This window comes from Gymnogyps californianus, chromosome 1, assembly GCF_018139145.2.
Source record: "Gymnogyps californianus isolate 813 chromosome 1, ASM1813914v2, whole genome shotgun sequence".
Taxonomy (NCBI): Eukaryota; Metazoa; Chordata; class Aves; order Accipitriformes; family Cathartidae; genus Gymnogyps; species Gymnogyps californianus.
The window spans coordinates 193,246,321-193,262,724 of NC_059471.1; the positions used below are offsets into that span (position 1 = coordinate 193,246,321).

The 16,404-nt window shown below is 44.8% G+C and overlaps 2 protein-coding genes across 2 annotated transcripts in view; one reads left to right on the forward strand and one right to left on the reverse strand.

Annotated features, from left to right (window-relative positions):
* FAM3C (FAM3 metabolism regulating signaling molecule C) overlaps positions 1–10,001 on the reverse strand; it is a 34,308-nt gene extending 24,307 nt beyond the window's left edge. The window contains exon 1 of the mRNA XM_050893062.1: positions 9,955–10,001. The gene's annotated coding sequence lies outside the window, so the exon portion shown is untranslated. The remainder of the gene's footprint in view (positions 1–9,954) is intronic.
* The window catches only part of WNT16 (Wnt family member 16), an 873,674-nt gene that overhangs the window by 46,113 nt on the left and 811,157 nt on the right, over positions 1–16,404 (forward strand). The window lies entirely within an intron of this gene.

Genomic DNA, 16,404 nt, shown 5'->3' on the forward strand with positions numbered 1-16,404 from the left:
ACTACGCATAGTTTTTCCACCATGTTTACAAAACTAATTTAATTTGAAACTAGTGAACGGCACACATAGAAAAGAATTACATCTTTAAAAAGGTAACTACTGTAGTTCAATTTTAGTGTATAATTATGCACTGTTTGTGTCTTCTGATGACACAGGCTGTGACCCAAGTAGTTGTTCCCTACAGGCACTCCTACATCCATATGAATTCCTTGTGGTTATGGCAGAACTCTACACAGGCAAAAGGTTTGTCCACACAGAACAACTTACAGACTCCCAGATACGTATTTTTTTCCTCCTTCGAGACAAATACTACCATGAAGTATAATTATTAACTTCTTACAAAAATAATACCACCTGAATTGTATTGTTCCATATACGTGTAAGATTCAGCTTGGTATTCAGACAACACTGAATTAGACTCAAAGTGTTTGCTGGTTAAAATGAGATTTTATTTTACTTCTATCAACTGTGCTGGTTTTGGCTGAGACAGTTAATTTTCTTCATAGTAGCTAGTATGGGGCTATGTTTTAGACTTGTGATCAAAACAGTGTTGATAATTCAGGGATGTTTTCGCTATTGCTGAGCAGTGCTTACACAGAGTCAAGGCCTTTTCTGCTTCTCACACCACCCCACCAGTGAGTAGGCTGGGGGTGCACAAGAAGCTGGGAGGGGACACAGCCAGGACAGCTGACCCCAACTGACCAAAGGGATATTCCACACCATATGATGTCATGCTCAGCATATAAAGCTGGGGGAAGAGGAAGGAAGGGGGGACGTTCAGAGTGATGGCATTTGTCTTCCAAGTAACCATCATGCATGATGGAGCCCTGCTTTCCTGGGGATGGCTGAACACCTGCCTGCCGATGGGAAGCTGCCGAGCGTGCAGCTGTGTGGTACTTAGTTGCCGGCTGGGGTTAAACCACGACAAAATTAAATCCAGATAAATTTAGCAAATTAAACCCAAACTTACTCCAAAATTAAAAATAGGTAATTCAGCCACCATTGTATGTCCTATGTTGCAAATACTGCTATGTGGTTTCACTTCTAAGAAAGGAAACATACATGAGAAGCATTATGCCAGAGTGTTTTGATACCTGATGTGCAAAACAAACGTTTCCCAAATGACGTGTCAAATCACTGATCATGCAAGCTTTTGCTAGTGGCATCAATCCAGTACTTTCACCTTAGGCAACACACAAACTAGTCAGTCTCAAACACAGAAAAATTCTCCTGAATCCTGGGAAGCCTGAGATAAAAGTACTAAGGCATTCTTCCCACTGAGAATGAAACTCAATCCACTTTCCTTTTGTAATTAAAACAACAAAAAAAACCAAAACAAAAAAAAACCCCCAAACCTCATAAACACCCAATCCATACTTTGAAGACTTTTCCCAAATATTACACAAAATTTACTGGTCCATATATTTAAAAATGGGATTTCATTTACTGTCCCTAAAATCCATACTATTTATATGTGATAAAGTAAACTGTACCACTGCTGCTGATGTATGTATTACAGAGAACCTTAGCCCTGTATTTCATAGGGTTGGATAGAATCACATAGAGAAATTCACATAAATAAAATCCTCAAGGACAAATTGCTGAACCTCATTCACCCACTTGCTTTCCAACTTCATCACAGAGAAGTACATAAATCTCACAATAGAGATTTTAAGAGAGTGAGGTTTAACATATTCTTCTGTCAAATGATGAACAAACTATTTTGTAACTGAAGCACTGCTGCAATTACCACCTGTTCAAAAGTTCAAAACCACTGATTTGTTTTCTGTCATGTTTTTTTAAGAAACGAACTACCACCTTGATTTCATAAGACAGCAAAGTCTGTTCAGTCTTTCCACAACAGGAAGGAGTAAATAAAGCTTTGCAACGCATTTATCTGCAAGATCACCAGGTCTCACTTGAAACAAGGTGTTGCCAGAATCCAGTAGATGTTTCAAATGTACCACAGCTTTCACATCTTTGTATCAATAAAAAAATACCAAGCCTGTATCAGAATGATGCATCACTACCATGCATCTTATCCTGCCCCATACAGCAATTCTCAATAGAACTACCATGCAAAAAGGTTATGGGTCTGAAGAGCAATTAACATACATGTAATTACTATGACTTGATATAACCACACATGATCACTGCAGAAATTTATCTGAGGCTATGGTTACAGCGCGTCACTTCACACTGGGGCCCATTTTAAATAAAGTTAGCAAGCAAGCAAGCAGAACAGGAAAGGAGCATTACAAATACTTCCTCTATGGGTCCAAGTTTACCGCAGGAAGACCGACCTGCTCCTCTGCACTGTTCTTGTCCCCAAGCACAACCAGACTCTAGATAGTAGCTTTAACATGTCAGAATGAGATCATCATCTTATGAGTGAGATTCATTTACTGTACAGACCACCACATCGACCTCATCACAGAGCTGCACACCGAGACCAGAGACATAGCAAGGCATGGAGCCTTGCTATATACCCTATATATAAAACCTATATACTTTGCAAAGCAGAGAGGATCAAAGGTACCGATAGTAGCAAGGGACATCACCACATGCTGCTGCCAAAAAAAAATACTATGATACTACCAAGCATTTAAGCTTCTTTAACAAAAGCTCAGCATGATCTGAGGCTGCATGTTGGAGAGGAGTTTTAACCTTTGCTCAGTAGCAAGCTGATCTCACCCGGAAGCTGGGATGTCCCTCTGGGGAAAGTACTCCCTGGTGACAGCCACTGCTCAGAGCACTGTTGGTATCTCTCCCTCCTCTTGCTTTAAGGGACACAGAAACCCCTGCTCATTCACAGAGTCCCTTCTCATTCACTCATCCCCCATGTGAGGCAGCACTTTGGCAGGGCTTTGGCCCTTTGCAGCATAGAAAGAGCATGCCACTGGCTGAGTGGAGTACCCAGCAGAGAAAGCATTGTGCATCAGCTCTGGGGAGAAGGGGCAGCAGCAGCACAGCAGGCCCAACACGCAGAGGGGCCATGCTATGCTTACAGGACACTGCAGGGTGGGATCATATTGCAGACATGAGACTGCTGTCAGTGACTAATAACCTCTATGTTGCATGATGCACTCAGAATCGCAGTGCTCCTGTGGTACAGGCAAGTCATTGCTACTGGTCCATGTCAGCAGTGGACAGGCCACCATTTGTGAGTGATGAGGTGGAAGACGCTCAAAAATGGAGAGGAATGGAGTCCCTTGGGAGGCAGTCCTGAAGGGCAATGGAGTCCAGGAAGGCTGAACATTCTTCGAGACGGAAATCTTAAAGGCGCAAGAGCAGGCTGTCCCCATGTGCTGAAAGATGAGCTGGCGGGTAAGAAGACTTGCTTGGCTGAACAGAGCTTTGGCTGGAACTCAGGGAAAAAAGGAGAGTTTATGACCTTTGGAAGAAGGGGCAGGCAACTCAGGAGGACTACAAGGATGACGTGAAGTTATGCAGGGAGAAAATTAGAAGGGCCAACGCCCAACTAGAACTTAATCTGGCTACTGCCGTAAAAGACAATCAAAAATGTTTCTATAAATACATCAGCAACAAATGGAGGGCTAAGAAGAATCTCCATCCTTTATTGGATGCAGGGGGAAACATAGTGACAAAAGAAGAGGAAAAGGCTGAGGTACTTAATGCCTTCTTTGCCTCAGTCTTTAATGATAAGACCAATTGTTCTCAGGGTACTCAGCCCCCTGCGCTGGAAGACAGGGACGGGGAGCAGAATGAAGCCCCCATAATCCAAGGGGAAATGGTTAGCAACCTGCTGCATCACTTAGACACACACAAGTCTATGGGGCTGGATGGGATCCACCCAAGGGTACTGAGGGAGCTGGCAGAAGGGCTCACCAAGCCACTTTCCATCATTTATCAGCAGTCCTGGCTAACCGGGGAGGTCCCAGTTGACTGGAAGTTAGCAAATGTGACACCCATCTACAAGAAGGGCCGGAAGGAGGATCCAGGGAACTACAGGCCTGTCGGTCTGACTTCGGTGCCAAGAAAGGTTATGGAGCAGATCATCTTGAGTGCCATCACACAGCACATTCAGGACAACCAGGTGATCAGGCCCAGTCAGCATGGGTTTATGAATGGCAGGTCCTGCTTGACTAACCTGATCTACTTCTATGACAAGATGACCCGCTTAGTGAATGAGGGAAAGGCTGTGGATATAGTCTACCTAGACTTTACTAAAGCCTTTGACACGGTTTCCCACAGCATTCTCCTGGAGAAACTGGCTGCTCATGGCTTGGAAGGGTGTACGCTTTGAGGGGTAAAAAACTGGCTGGATGGCCGGCCCAAAGAGTGGTGGTGAATGGAGTTAAATCCAGTTGGTGGCCGGTCACAAGTGGTGTTCCCCAGGGCTCAGTATTGGGGCCAGTTCTGTTTAATGTCTTTATCAATGATCTGGACAAGGGGATCGAGTGCTCCCTCAGTAAGTTTGCAGACAACACCAAGTTGGGCAGGAGTGTTGATCTGCTGGAGGGTAGGAAGGCTCTACAGAGGGATCTGGACAGGCTGGATCGATGGGCCGAGGCCAATTGTATGAGGTTCAACAAGGCTAAGTGCCAGGTCCTGCACTTGGGTCACACCACCACCATGCAACACTACAGGTTTGGGCAAGAGTGGCTGGGAAGCTGCCCAGCGGAAAAGGACCTGGGGGTGTTGGTCGACAGCCGGCTGAATATGAGCCGCAGTGTGCCCAGGTGGCCAAGAAGGCCAAGAGCATCCTGGCTTGTATCAGAAATAGTGTGGCCAGCAGGACTAGGGAAGTGATTGTGGCCCTGTACTCAGCACTGGTGAGGCAGCACCTTGAATAACATGTTCAGTTTTGGGCCCCTCACTACAATAAAGACATTGAGGTGCTGGAGCACATCCAAAGAAGAGCAACGAAGCAGGTGAAGGGTATGGAGCACAAGCCTTATGAGGAGCGGCTGAGGGAACTGGGGTTGTTTAGCCTAGAGAAAAGGAGGCTTGGGGCAGACCTTATCGCTCTCTACAACTGCCAATGGTCTCAAGTTGCGCCAGGGGAGGTTTAGATTGGATATTAGGAAAAATTTCTTCACCGAAAGGGTTGTCAAGCATTGGAACAGGCTGCCCAGGGAAGCAGTTGAGTCACCATCCCCGGAGGTATTTAAAAGACATGTAGACACGGCACTCAGGGACATGGTTTAGTGGTGGACTTGGCAGTGCTAGGTTAATGGTTGGACTTGATGATCTTAAGGGTCTTTTCCAACCTAAACGAGTCTATGATTCTATAAGGAAGTCGGTCAGTCACATGATCCTTAACAGCTCTAGAATGACTCACTTCTTCCTACTGAAGACACCAAGAGACAGCAAAAAAAATTGCAGTCTCTAGACTGGTTTCTGAGCATGAAGGGATTAGAACAAAGATCCATAACCTACCTCCTGGCTGGATGCAATCTTCCAGCAACCAGTACCAAACACACAAGCCATATCTGAGATGAATTAATTTCACAGCAAAAAAAAATTCTAAGCAATGTACTCTTTTTATATTTTTATCTGTATATATATACACTTTGTATACTTTAATATTTAGGCAACAGTTGGTACATACCCCACTAACTAAAACCCAACACAGCTGTCTTCTATCCTTTGAGATTTTAAAATCTAAGAACCATCATAGGCGGGAAAAATTAAAGTTATGTGGGATAGCAAGTTACTGCATGTCATCACCTATGGAAAAATTTGCCACATTAAGTACACGTAAACTAATTTGAGGAATGGCATCCCTCAGTGACAGAAGGGTGCTTACCACAGTGAGCTTACCACTGAGACTCTATACACAGCTGACGTGAAGACACTGACAAGCAATCACTGTATACTATAACAACTCCTGATGCCATGCCTCTCTGGATCATGCTGTTTTAAGAGAAATTCACTAATTATTACAGAAATTCCTGTAATAAACTTTTGCCTGAATTGACTCAAATGCAGTTCCAAAACCATTCAGGTGTCACTGACGTTCAGCTGACCAGCAAGCAGCCAGCCAGCCGTGGCAGTTCCCTCAGTCATCTCAACTGTTACTTCTACGAATATCTGGGCTGATCCAAAAGCAGAAATAAGCACGTGGGAGCAGGTCAGCAGCTTTCTAGCAGCAGTAGTACTAGCTTATACCAGCTTAAATGTTTGTGAAGTGATGACTCAACTAACTGGTGATACCAAAACAGATCAAGAAAAAGTCTTTGCTAGTAGGAGATGGTTACTTCCTCCTCAGATAAAAGAAAACAGGAGAGAGGGTAGGAGAAAGGAAGTCAGCCAGCCAGTCACAAGAAGAAAGCAAGTCTCATGAATAGAGGAGAAACCGTAAGTGTCATCTGTTTTGATGATCATTAAGATTTTAACTGGGCTCTCATGAGAGGTACCATGGTTTTGTACATATAAACACATTGTGCAACTTTCTGCCATTAAAACTGACTCAACAGCAGTGCACATTAAACGCAGGGCAGAGTTTACTCCAGCAGCTCCCTCTGTCCTGATAAGTCTTCCAAAGCTTCTCCCCCCTCTCACAAAGTCTCTTCCATATCCTCTTGGCACTGAGCTCCAACAAGAGCTGGAAAAAGCTAAGTTGCAGCTCCGTCTGCAAATGAAGACACAAACTATTTTTGTATCATAGAAATATGGTACCGTATATGGGGAGCAAAAATAGTTGAACAATTCCAAAAGAGTAACTATTGATAACGCCCTGTGAAAACTTAAGTGTGACCGAATTTCAGGAAGCCTGGGTAAAATAATATTTAATATTGTCATCAATGACTTGGACTACTGAATAGGGATAAACTTTTTAAATCTGTGGATAACATCAAGATGCAGGCAGATGCAAACAAATTACAGGGCAGAATTAGAACTACAAATTATCCAGAAAAATATTTGTTTAAGAAAAAAAAATCCTGAAGTCCTCTTGGGACGCATATACCATTAAGAAAAGCATGAGGAAGCTATGCTTGGATTCATGGTTAGACACAGCATTTTAGATGATGAAGCAGGAAGCCAGGAGTACCTATTTATAGGTTACAGATGCTTTAACATTCATCTGAGTTGAAAATTCTGGTGCTAAGAAATGAGGTTTCAAGCAGCAATACCAGTTTAAAGTTATTTCCTCGTCACCGCTCTTTTGTGTTCTCACGTCACTGGGCCTCAGGCCTGGACAGTACTAGGAAGCATGAAAATTTATGAGATAGGTGTGCTCACCTGCCAGGTTGCTCCAGCCCACTCACCATTTCTCCAGCCCAGCCCACGTGATTTTGCTCACTAAGGAAAGCTAACCCAGTAAAAGAGAGTTAATGTAATTTCTGCCAGATTAGCAGACAACTTTTAGGAGTGTCAGGAGCCAAAGCACAGCAGCATTACGCTGTTAAGATTTGCTCAGCCATCTCACGAAGTCTCATTGTAAGACTCTAAGATTTCTGACACTATTGCAGATTACATTTTTCCTAAAGTAATCCTGAGAATTTATGGACAGTCTTGGTTTCAGATCAATGTGAGACTTCCCAGAGGGATCCTTCTAAACTGTGAAACAATTACAGTAATTCCAATGCTGTTGACAGCAAAACGATTGTCACGGGCTTGTGCAGCCGGCCACTGGCAGAGAAAACACACAGGTTTACAATAATTATGCCTTAAATCCTACACTTTCTCAGCAGATTTTAGTGAAAAACTCAAAACTGAGCGTATATATCACTTCTATTAGGGCTCATGGAGATACTGATCACCGATATAAGTAGTAAGTCTTGCAGCCCTTACACTCGCTTGTCAACCCTCTGACTTCACTGGGACTGCAGGTTTAAAAACCAGAACCTAAGTTCTATTTGAATAACAACTTCTCTTTGAACAATTTAAATCTTAAGGAACAAGTTCTCTGTGTCTGCTGCAGATTCACCTTACGGACAAATAATCTTTAGGCTACCAAATAATCTGTAAGCAAACTGGTATTTTTGCAGCTTACATAGTAGTGATCCATCTCACAATCTCACAGAAAAAAAAAAATCCCTTTCCTGTATAGTATGCTAATATTCCAAACAAAACTGGAAACTAAACATTCAGGAGTTCACTTTTTAAATATCAGCTTGCCAAAGTTCCACTAAATTCTCACTCTGTCTATATTATCACTCTTCTATTAAAGCACTGAGAATTCTCATTAAATGTAGACCACGTATGCCCTGAAGCACTCGGGCTGCACCTAGAGATGCTAGGCAGTAACTTGTGGGTACCATGAGGCCACTTGTATAAGTATTTACTCCGCACTTACTGGGTGAAATGGTCAGGACTGTTGGAAAGAGCTGGAAGCAATGGTGTGCAACAAACCAGGTGCCTCCTCCATCCCGAAGCGATGGAATATTATTACATGACAATACCAAGCTATTAGCTTGTGAAGAGCCTACCTGCAGGCTTAAAGCAAGTTACAAAACTTGTTTTGCCACACAGACAACTATGCAAACCAACAGATGCAAAAGATTTCTTCAGACTTAAAAGAATCCCTGGGGGGGGGAATATATGCTAATGAAGACATTCATACCTTGATTAGTTTCGAAGGCTTTAAAAAAGACTGTTGTACACAGCCATTAACCAGCTATTTCTGGGTTGTTGGGTTTTTTTTCCTAAATATTTCTCCTATTACTATTAAATAAATCCTTTGTTAAATGAAGAGGACCCGTCAGCTAGGTTCACCAGCAAAGAACCACCACGGGCTCTAAGCCTGTGCGGCATTACAGGGCACACAGAATATTACAAAGAATACCTGCTATATGCAGCGATCATTACAAAAATCTGGAGTTATTATGTTATCATTTAACCTCTTTTAAATGTGAGAAAATGGAAAGACAAAGAAATTAGGTGAGTTACACAGCCCCTCAGCAGCTCAGGCAAAAACGTAACTTAAGATATGGTAGCACTTACCTACCAAAAAACCCATAAATGTATAGAATTACTGTACTGTTTCCTACTTCAGCAACTCAGAGGCTAGAAACCAAAGGAACACAGACTCCTTCGACAAGTATCCTTCTGCAAACCTGGATGCACAGCACATTCTCCTTCCTTATCAGTTCACGCCTGTTCTCTGTAACGGTGTACTTAGTGTTGTAGTTAAACAAGAGTTCAGCCTTATAACCCGTCTGCCAACAACGTCCATGATCCGGTACTCAACAGAGAAAGAGAAGAGAATAAAACCGCTTAAAAGCAGCATCGTTTCATTTTCACGCTCTTCGTTTCAGCAGCAAGAGGCTGCCTACACCGCACAAACACTTAACTTATTTAACCGGACCGAGGCGTCCAGTTTCGCCGAGCGCCGCCACCCCACGGAGCCTCTTCCCTCCCCCGCCTCCGGCGTGGCCAGCGCACCGGCAGCACCGAGCGCTCGCACCGGCACGGGGCGCAGAGCGGCTGCTGGCGCCGCACCACCGCCGCCAGGCTGGCCGTGAGCCCCCTCGCCGTGCCGGGCCGACGGAGAAGAGGAAGGGAACGGGGAGGAGAGGAGGAGAGGAGGAGAGGAGGAGAGGAGGAGAGGAGGAGAGGAGGAGAGGAGGAGAGGAGGAGAGACCCCCGCCCCGGGGAACGGGGAGGAGGGGAGGGGAGACCCCCGCCCCGCTCGCCGCCCGGCTGGTTGCTCCGAAGGGTCCCGGGGGACGAGGATGCCGCCCGGCTCTGCCCTGCCCCGCACCCGCCGCCCCGGCCCGCCTCACCCCTCCCGGTGGCAGCTCCCGGGCGGGAGGGGACGGGGGAAGGGCCGGGCGGCCCGGGGAAGTTGCACCGCCGGGGGAAGCCGGCGGCGGAGGCAAGGGCAGGCGGCCAGCGCCAGCCTGGCGCGGCGTGGCTGCCCAGCGGAGAGAAGAGCGATGCGCGCCCGGGCGGCAGAGCCAGCGGCGGGCTCCCCGGCGGGAGGGGCGGCGAGCGCGGGCGCCTGCCCGCCCGCATAGCCCCGCGGAGGACGCGAGCCCCTACCTGGGCTGTAGGGCCGCGGGCACGTCGCGCAGCCTCCCCGCGTCCCCTCAGCGGCCGCGCCGCGCAGGCTGCCCCGGCCCGCCCGCCGGCGACGGAGCAGGAAGCCGAGCGGAACCGCCGCCGCTGCAGAGGCAGAGGCAGGCGCGGAGGCGGCGCGCCCGCCCCCTACCGGTGGCGGACCGGGGCCGCCGCGGCGGCGCCGCCCCACAGGCGCGCCCCCCCCTGCTCCCGCCCCCGCGGCCCCCGCGGCGCTCCCGCCGCAGGCGGAGGGGCCGTCCCGGTTAGACACGGGTGGGGTGCGCGCAAGTCACGGCGCGTCGGAGCGGACTCGGGGCCAGACCCCTTCCCGCTGCCCCCGGGATCTTGCTGCGCGCTCCCCGAACGCGCCCCAGGCCGGTCGCCTGGGCTGGGCGGGCGACCGCCGCCCCGCAGGGCCGCAGCGTAGGGCGGGCTCCGGCGACGGCCGCAGGGGCCACCGCTGGTGGCTGCCGTCCCGGGGGGCAGCGGGGCTTCCCCTGCACCTGCCGGGTCCCCCCGGGCCTTGCTGTCGGGCGCCGTGAGGAGACTGGGTACAGCTCGATCCTCGCTGGCATGGCGCAGACGCTTCGCGTAGGAAGGGCTGTTCTGGACTACGGCTTTTTGGATAATTCAGTGAAGGCTGATATTCAAACAGTCCCTTCCGCGTGTACATCCACAGCCACGCGTCCACAAGCGAACGACTGAGGGTGTGCCCAAAAGGTGTGCCCAAAAGTCAGCCTGGTGCCCTGGGCCGGGAGGGACTGGGAGACTGTTTGAAATGTCTATGCTTGTTTTCTTTTATATTTTAAACACCTTTTTTTTTTTTGCCCAAACACACCAGAACTTATGTTACGAAACAGAAAAGGCATTTTCTGCTTTAAAAAAAAAAAAAAACCACAACCTTTTTTTTAAAAAACCTTTTTGATCAGTAGGACAGAGCTGATGTGTGCTATTGCGTAAGAAGAAAAGGTAATCCCTTTCTCTTCTTTATCCTTGGCTGTGCTCTGTGGCTGCTGGGTTTTTTTCCTTTTTTTTTTTCCTTTTATTTTTTTTGGCACTGGTATTCCTCTAACCCCACCATGAGTTGGCATAGGTAGGGAGATGAGCTGGAAGGACACCATTTTATTGTGTAGAAGAAGATTTCTGCTGGTCTAACTCCCTCAGCTGGACTATTGCTGGGGTGGCTATAGTAAGTGGTGGGGCAGCAGCCAGCCAGATTCAGTCAGTTCCACTATTGTCAAACCACAAAGAAAGCATTTTTAGAAAGTCAGCGTGGCACTTCTCTCAGCAGAGAACAAAGCCACAGCTCAAGTATAGGGCATATTGCACATCATCAAAGTCAGGTAGACAAAAGGAAGTTTCCATGTCTTATTTTAACCACATCTGGTCAACAGATGTTTCTTTTAATGTGTTCAAAATAACATACTTTGATACTAACTGCTCCTTGATATGGGATGGGTATTTGAACATCAATCAAGTAATTTCTTTAGTAAATTCTCACAACACATTGAAGTTTCAGGCATACTGTAATCTCAAAATGAGCAAAGAAATACCCAGTGGGAGCATTGCTCAAGAAAAGAAAGTCTTTATAGGTTTTAATTCTAAATGATGATATGGATATATCTTAGTTTGACAGTTATTTCAGTGCTTAATATGTGAAATTTCACCATGTTCCCCTGATTACTTATTAGGTGACACTGTCTACATAACAGACTAATAAAGTCAGTGTGCTAAAGGAGGCTGGCTCCTTTGATAAGCAAATGTTTGCGATGATAGAAACAAACATTTAAAAAAGATTACGTAAGTAGCAGTATCAAATTATGAAAAGAAGAAATAATATTATCTGCACAATAACCAACACCTCAGAATACATCTGTATCAAAGTCAAAGAAATAAATAAGGCTTGAGAATGGCTGCAATTAAATCCCATTAATTCTTTAACTGGCTGAAAGGGTGCCACAATGCACACAGGGTGGAGAGTCACAGTTCCCTGGAAATGTGGCAGCTGGCAGGAGCCCAAAGAAGAGAGGGTACGCCAGCCCCCACAGTGTCTCAAGAAGGCTCCGAGTTCCCCTTTCCCCTTTTTTTCTAATTTGCCTTACAATTTTCCCTTTTTTCTAATTTCCTTTTTTTGTAATTTGCCTTATAATGAAATGGCTATGACCATTAAGTAGAGGTCTTCCATAAGCAGTACAAATAATATCTATACCTACGGGGGTTTATTTTGCTTTTTATTATTGTCTGTGATGAACTGACCATATTTGCTTCTGTAGATTAAGAAATTCAGTATGAAACAGAGTGTGTTTCATAGCCACATATGTTCTAAATGTTTCATCATGACATAATGTGTTCTAAATTTACAATTTTTAAATCCAAAATGCTTATATTTATTTAAAACAATAAAACAACAAAATAGCTTGGTTTTATTGTTACACTGTTAAACTCTAAGAAAAACGTATACTGTAACTATTTATTTTGCAAACATCAGAAACCAAAGTGTCTTAAGAATTTGGGTACATTGGGCCTGAACAAAGATGACCTTGTTGGCCTTACTCGCATCTTTGACAAGTTTCTTTGCTAGTGTCTCTAGCATTTGACCTGAACTTACTTTCTTGTCTCTCTCATAACTACTAATTTTTACTAAGTGAAATTATAGCACTGCACTATGTTTATTTTTTTATTGAAAATGAAAACAGTTCCTTCATGTAATTACAGGAAAGCTAAATGTGATGCGTGCCTTATTTAGCATCCTAGGGCTAATGGGGATAAATGAAAATAAAGTAAAATAGCGAAGCAAACCATTCCAGGTGCTTTATCTTTAGGCTGTTGATTATTGCCTCTGGTAATACATGTTCTGCTAATCAGTCATCAGTCTTGATTCTCAGTTCTGGTATCAAAGCAAATCCTGGTGGCTTTTAAAAGTACTTTTTTTCTGAAAGCCTAAACTTCACATTTGTATGCTATAAACTAATCCTTCTGCCCTAGCAGATCTTTCCATGGCGTTTTGAATGCGCCAGCCTCAGACTGCTGGCAGAGACCCAGCTCTCCAAAACTTGGAATATCTGTGGCATAAAAGTTACTTTTCTCACCACAGTAGCACAATCATAGGAAACACTTATCCTTGCATTTGGTAGGAGCAGTATTACAGTGCTGTGTTAAATAAGATGCAGCCCTAGGCCATCTTTTAAATATTATATAGGGAAAAAAAAGAAAAAAATGAAAAGAGAAGAAAGTTACTTACAGAATGTGGCAGGCAGTTTGCCTTGAAGCAATTGGAAAATGTGATTTTCACCAAGTTGTGAATCGCTTAACTATAAACAGAAACTAAAATGTATAAGCACAACATGAAGCCCACTCCGCTCTCCTCTCCTGCCTCTTCCAAACGCGTGAGAACATGTATGAGAAAATCTTCCTTAAAGTGACATTTTGTTAGCTTTCTGGCTGGTGTTATCAAGTTTTATATAAACGGTATGGATGTGTGTCTGAAAGAGAATGTATTATTTAGTGTTTACCCTATGATGAGGTAGGTATTTAAAACAGATACCTTCTCATTTTTGTGACTTCTCCCCCTGTTGCTATCAGAAGTTAATTTGCAAGAAGCCAAAATATCAGGTTTCTGATATGAGAAGTCTGAGTAACAATGGATAGAAACGATGGATATGAAAGTAATCCAAAAATCCGAGTCCAGAGGATGGATTTGAACACCTCCAAATCTTTCTTGTCACTGATGCACTGATCCTGATCAATATTTCACAGATATCTCCTTTTTCTGTAACGTCAAAATAAACTCCAGGTCCAAGCATTCCCAAACTTTCAGATTTGGGGTTTTTTTCCCCTTTATTTAGGTCTATTTTTATTTCAAGTTAAGTGCATATGATTATAAAAGGAAATCTGTATGTAATTGAGCAAAATTCCACTGGAGTCAGTATAATTGCAATTGCTAAAATAATGTCACGTTTTGACCACAGGGTTTGTTATTTCATTTTCCTCCCTGTGAGTGCGTCTAGTATTGTTTAACTCTTACAGACTGACAATAATAGAGACCAAAGTATTTTGTAAATTATATATGCAGGATAGGTTAGAGGAAGCTTTCTTATCTTGTTTGTTAAAGTACCTTAAATATTACAAGGGCTACTCCTTGTGTATGATATCCTATTAATTCCTTCTGAAATATAATGTTTTTTCTGAAATCAGACAATTTGGCACCAATGAGGACAGGATATTCTGTCATTTAGACAGAAGAAGTGGAAGGTGGTAATTTTCTTTTGCCATATGGGACTCACAAATATTTGTCTTAACATCTGGTACATAGGTGTTAGCACAGATGTGGTGAAATATTGCTGGCTTGAGGTCTTATAAGCAATGTGTAATGAGCTGGAGACCCACATGAAATCTGCGTGCAGTGATAAAGAGCAAAATGGCAATCTTTTGCAAAACCTCCAGTCTGTGGATGTGGAGATCTTATGGTTCCTGTATATGACATTATTGAATCTAAGCAGTCGCCCAAAGAGCTTTACAAGTCCTAAAAATCAGTGCTCCAGTTTTAGATGAGGAGCGTCTGAGGAATACTTCCAGCTGAGATTGTACGCGTTCAGATCAAGAACAAGCATCACCAGCTGGAAAGTGTAGACACCCTGAGACAGACACACTACAGATGATATTGTTCATGAGTTGGACTGTGGAAGGTCACGAGCACCACTCTGAACATCTTGTGTTAGCATGAGAGCTCTTCTTTTCCGCACAATGAAGCTCCTCCAACTACAACTCTTCCTCATAGGAAGTATATAAAGCCTGCTTCCAAATTTATTAATGCTTCATTTCAGCAAGATATTGTTCCTGACCCATAAGCTGTCAACCAGCTCATACCTTTCCCAAGACAGAGCTCCATGTATCCCTGCTGCTCTCTCATAAAAAGGGCAATTCCTCCCCTCCCTCTTAGCCTGTCCTTGCTAGGTCACCTGTATCCATCCATTACACCATCCCCATTGTGTGAGCTATCCCACGACATCACTGTGATCCCAGTGAGATATTGTACCCCTGCAACTGCATTCAGACCTCTAATTCCTCCTGTTGGTTCTCCGTGCCGCGTGCATTAATGTACAGGCACTTCAGGTGAGCACCCAGTCGTCCTGACATCCCAGAAAGGCATGAGAGCTTTCCCCATAATGCCATACCGTTGGCACTTCCTTATTGACGTGCATTGGCTTAAGTCAACCTCTTTCACTCTGTTCTGTTGATTACACATCACCCTGCACCATTTCCTTGCCAAACTGGTCCACCACTTTGTTGCTCGATTGTACGTCATCATCTCAGTCCCTTGTCATTCCTAGTTTAAAGCTGTCCTCGCCACGTTGGCCAGCCATGTGGCAGACTTGCTTTTGCCCCACTTTGTCAGGTGGATCCTGTTTCTTCCTAGCAGTCATTGACCCTCAGATAGGGTCCTATAATCATAAAAATCAAATCCCTGTTATTGATGCCGGCTGCATGATGCCAGCTGGTGGTCTGCAGTATTTATCCACTCCTCCTCAAGCCTTTCCTTTCTCTTCTCTGGTGTTTTTTAAGGAGAAAACCTGTGGGGTCAGGCTCAGCTGGACCGAGCTCCTGGCCCCTCAGCTGCTACAAGGACACCCAATCTATTTTGTAGGTGCAAATCTGCAGATGAAGCAGGAGCCTTCCTCCTGTTGCTAGAAGCCACGAGCCTCCAGCCTCCATCATAATTTCTTTCTTTCCACCTGTGTAACTGTATAAGCAATGTCCTCTGTTTTTCACAATGCGACTGAAATGATGAGAGAGGAATTGATGGACAGTCTCTCCATGTCCACCCACACCTTAGTGCTTAATCAAGATAACAACTCTTCCTGTCTTACCAACATATAAACCATTGTCAGTAGTTGTCATGTCTGTGCTTTTCTAGTCGAAAGGAAAGAATCCCATCTTGTGAAGAAACTCTCAGGATGATGGGGCAAAAAGACAGGGCAGCTCAGCAAATATCTGGAGGGTAGAGCCTGTACTCAGTTGGGCCCTTAGGTGCTACTATAATAAAAAACATTAAATCCTATGTATCCAGAAATAGAAAGCAGCCTGTATAATTACGGATTCTGCCAGCTCACACAGTTGTCACCAGCATGGAATGACCGGACCCCATCCTTCTAAGCCTCAAGTGACGAGTAACATAAAAAATGCAGAGACATTGGTGATCACCTCATCCCTACTGTCATGCTTGGCTAGACCACAGAAAAGAAATTGCATTCTTAGCTGTAGATTGATAGGCACATCCCTGAAGAGGGGATTCTAGCTCTAAACCACAGTGTTACAGAACTGGTAAAAGAGGCATCTGACTGACTTTGAAAGTGAAAAAGAGAACTTGGACAGCAAACACACTTTGTGTGAAGCAGGTCCAAATGCAGCTGGTTTTAGGCCAAAGGGGTTTAT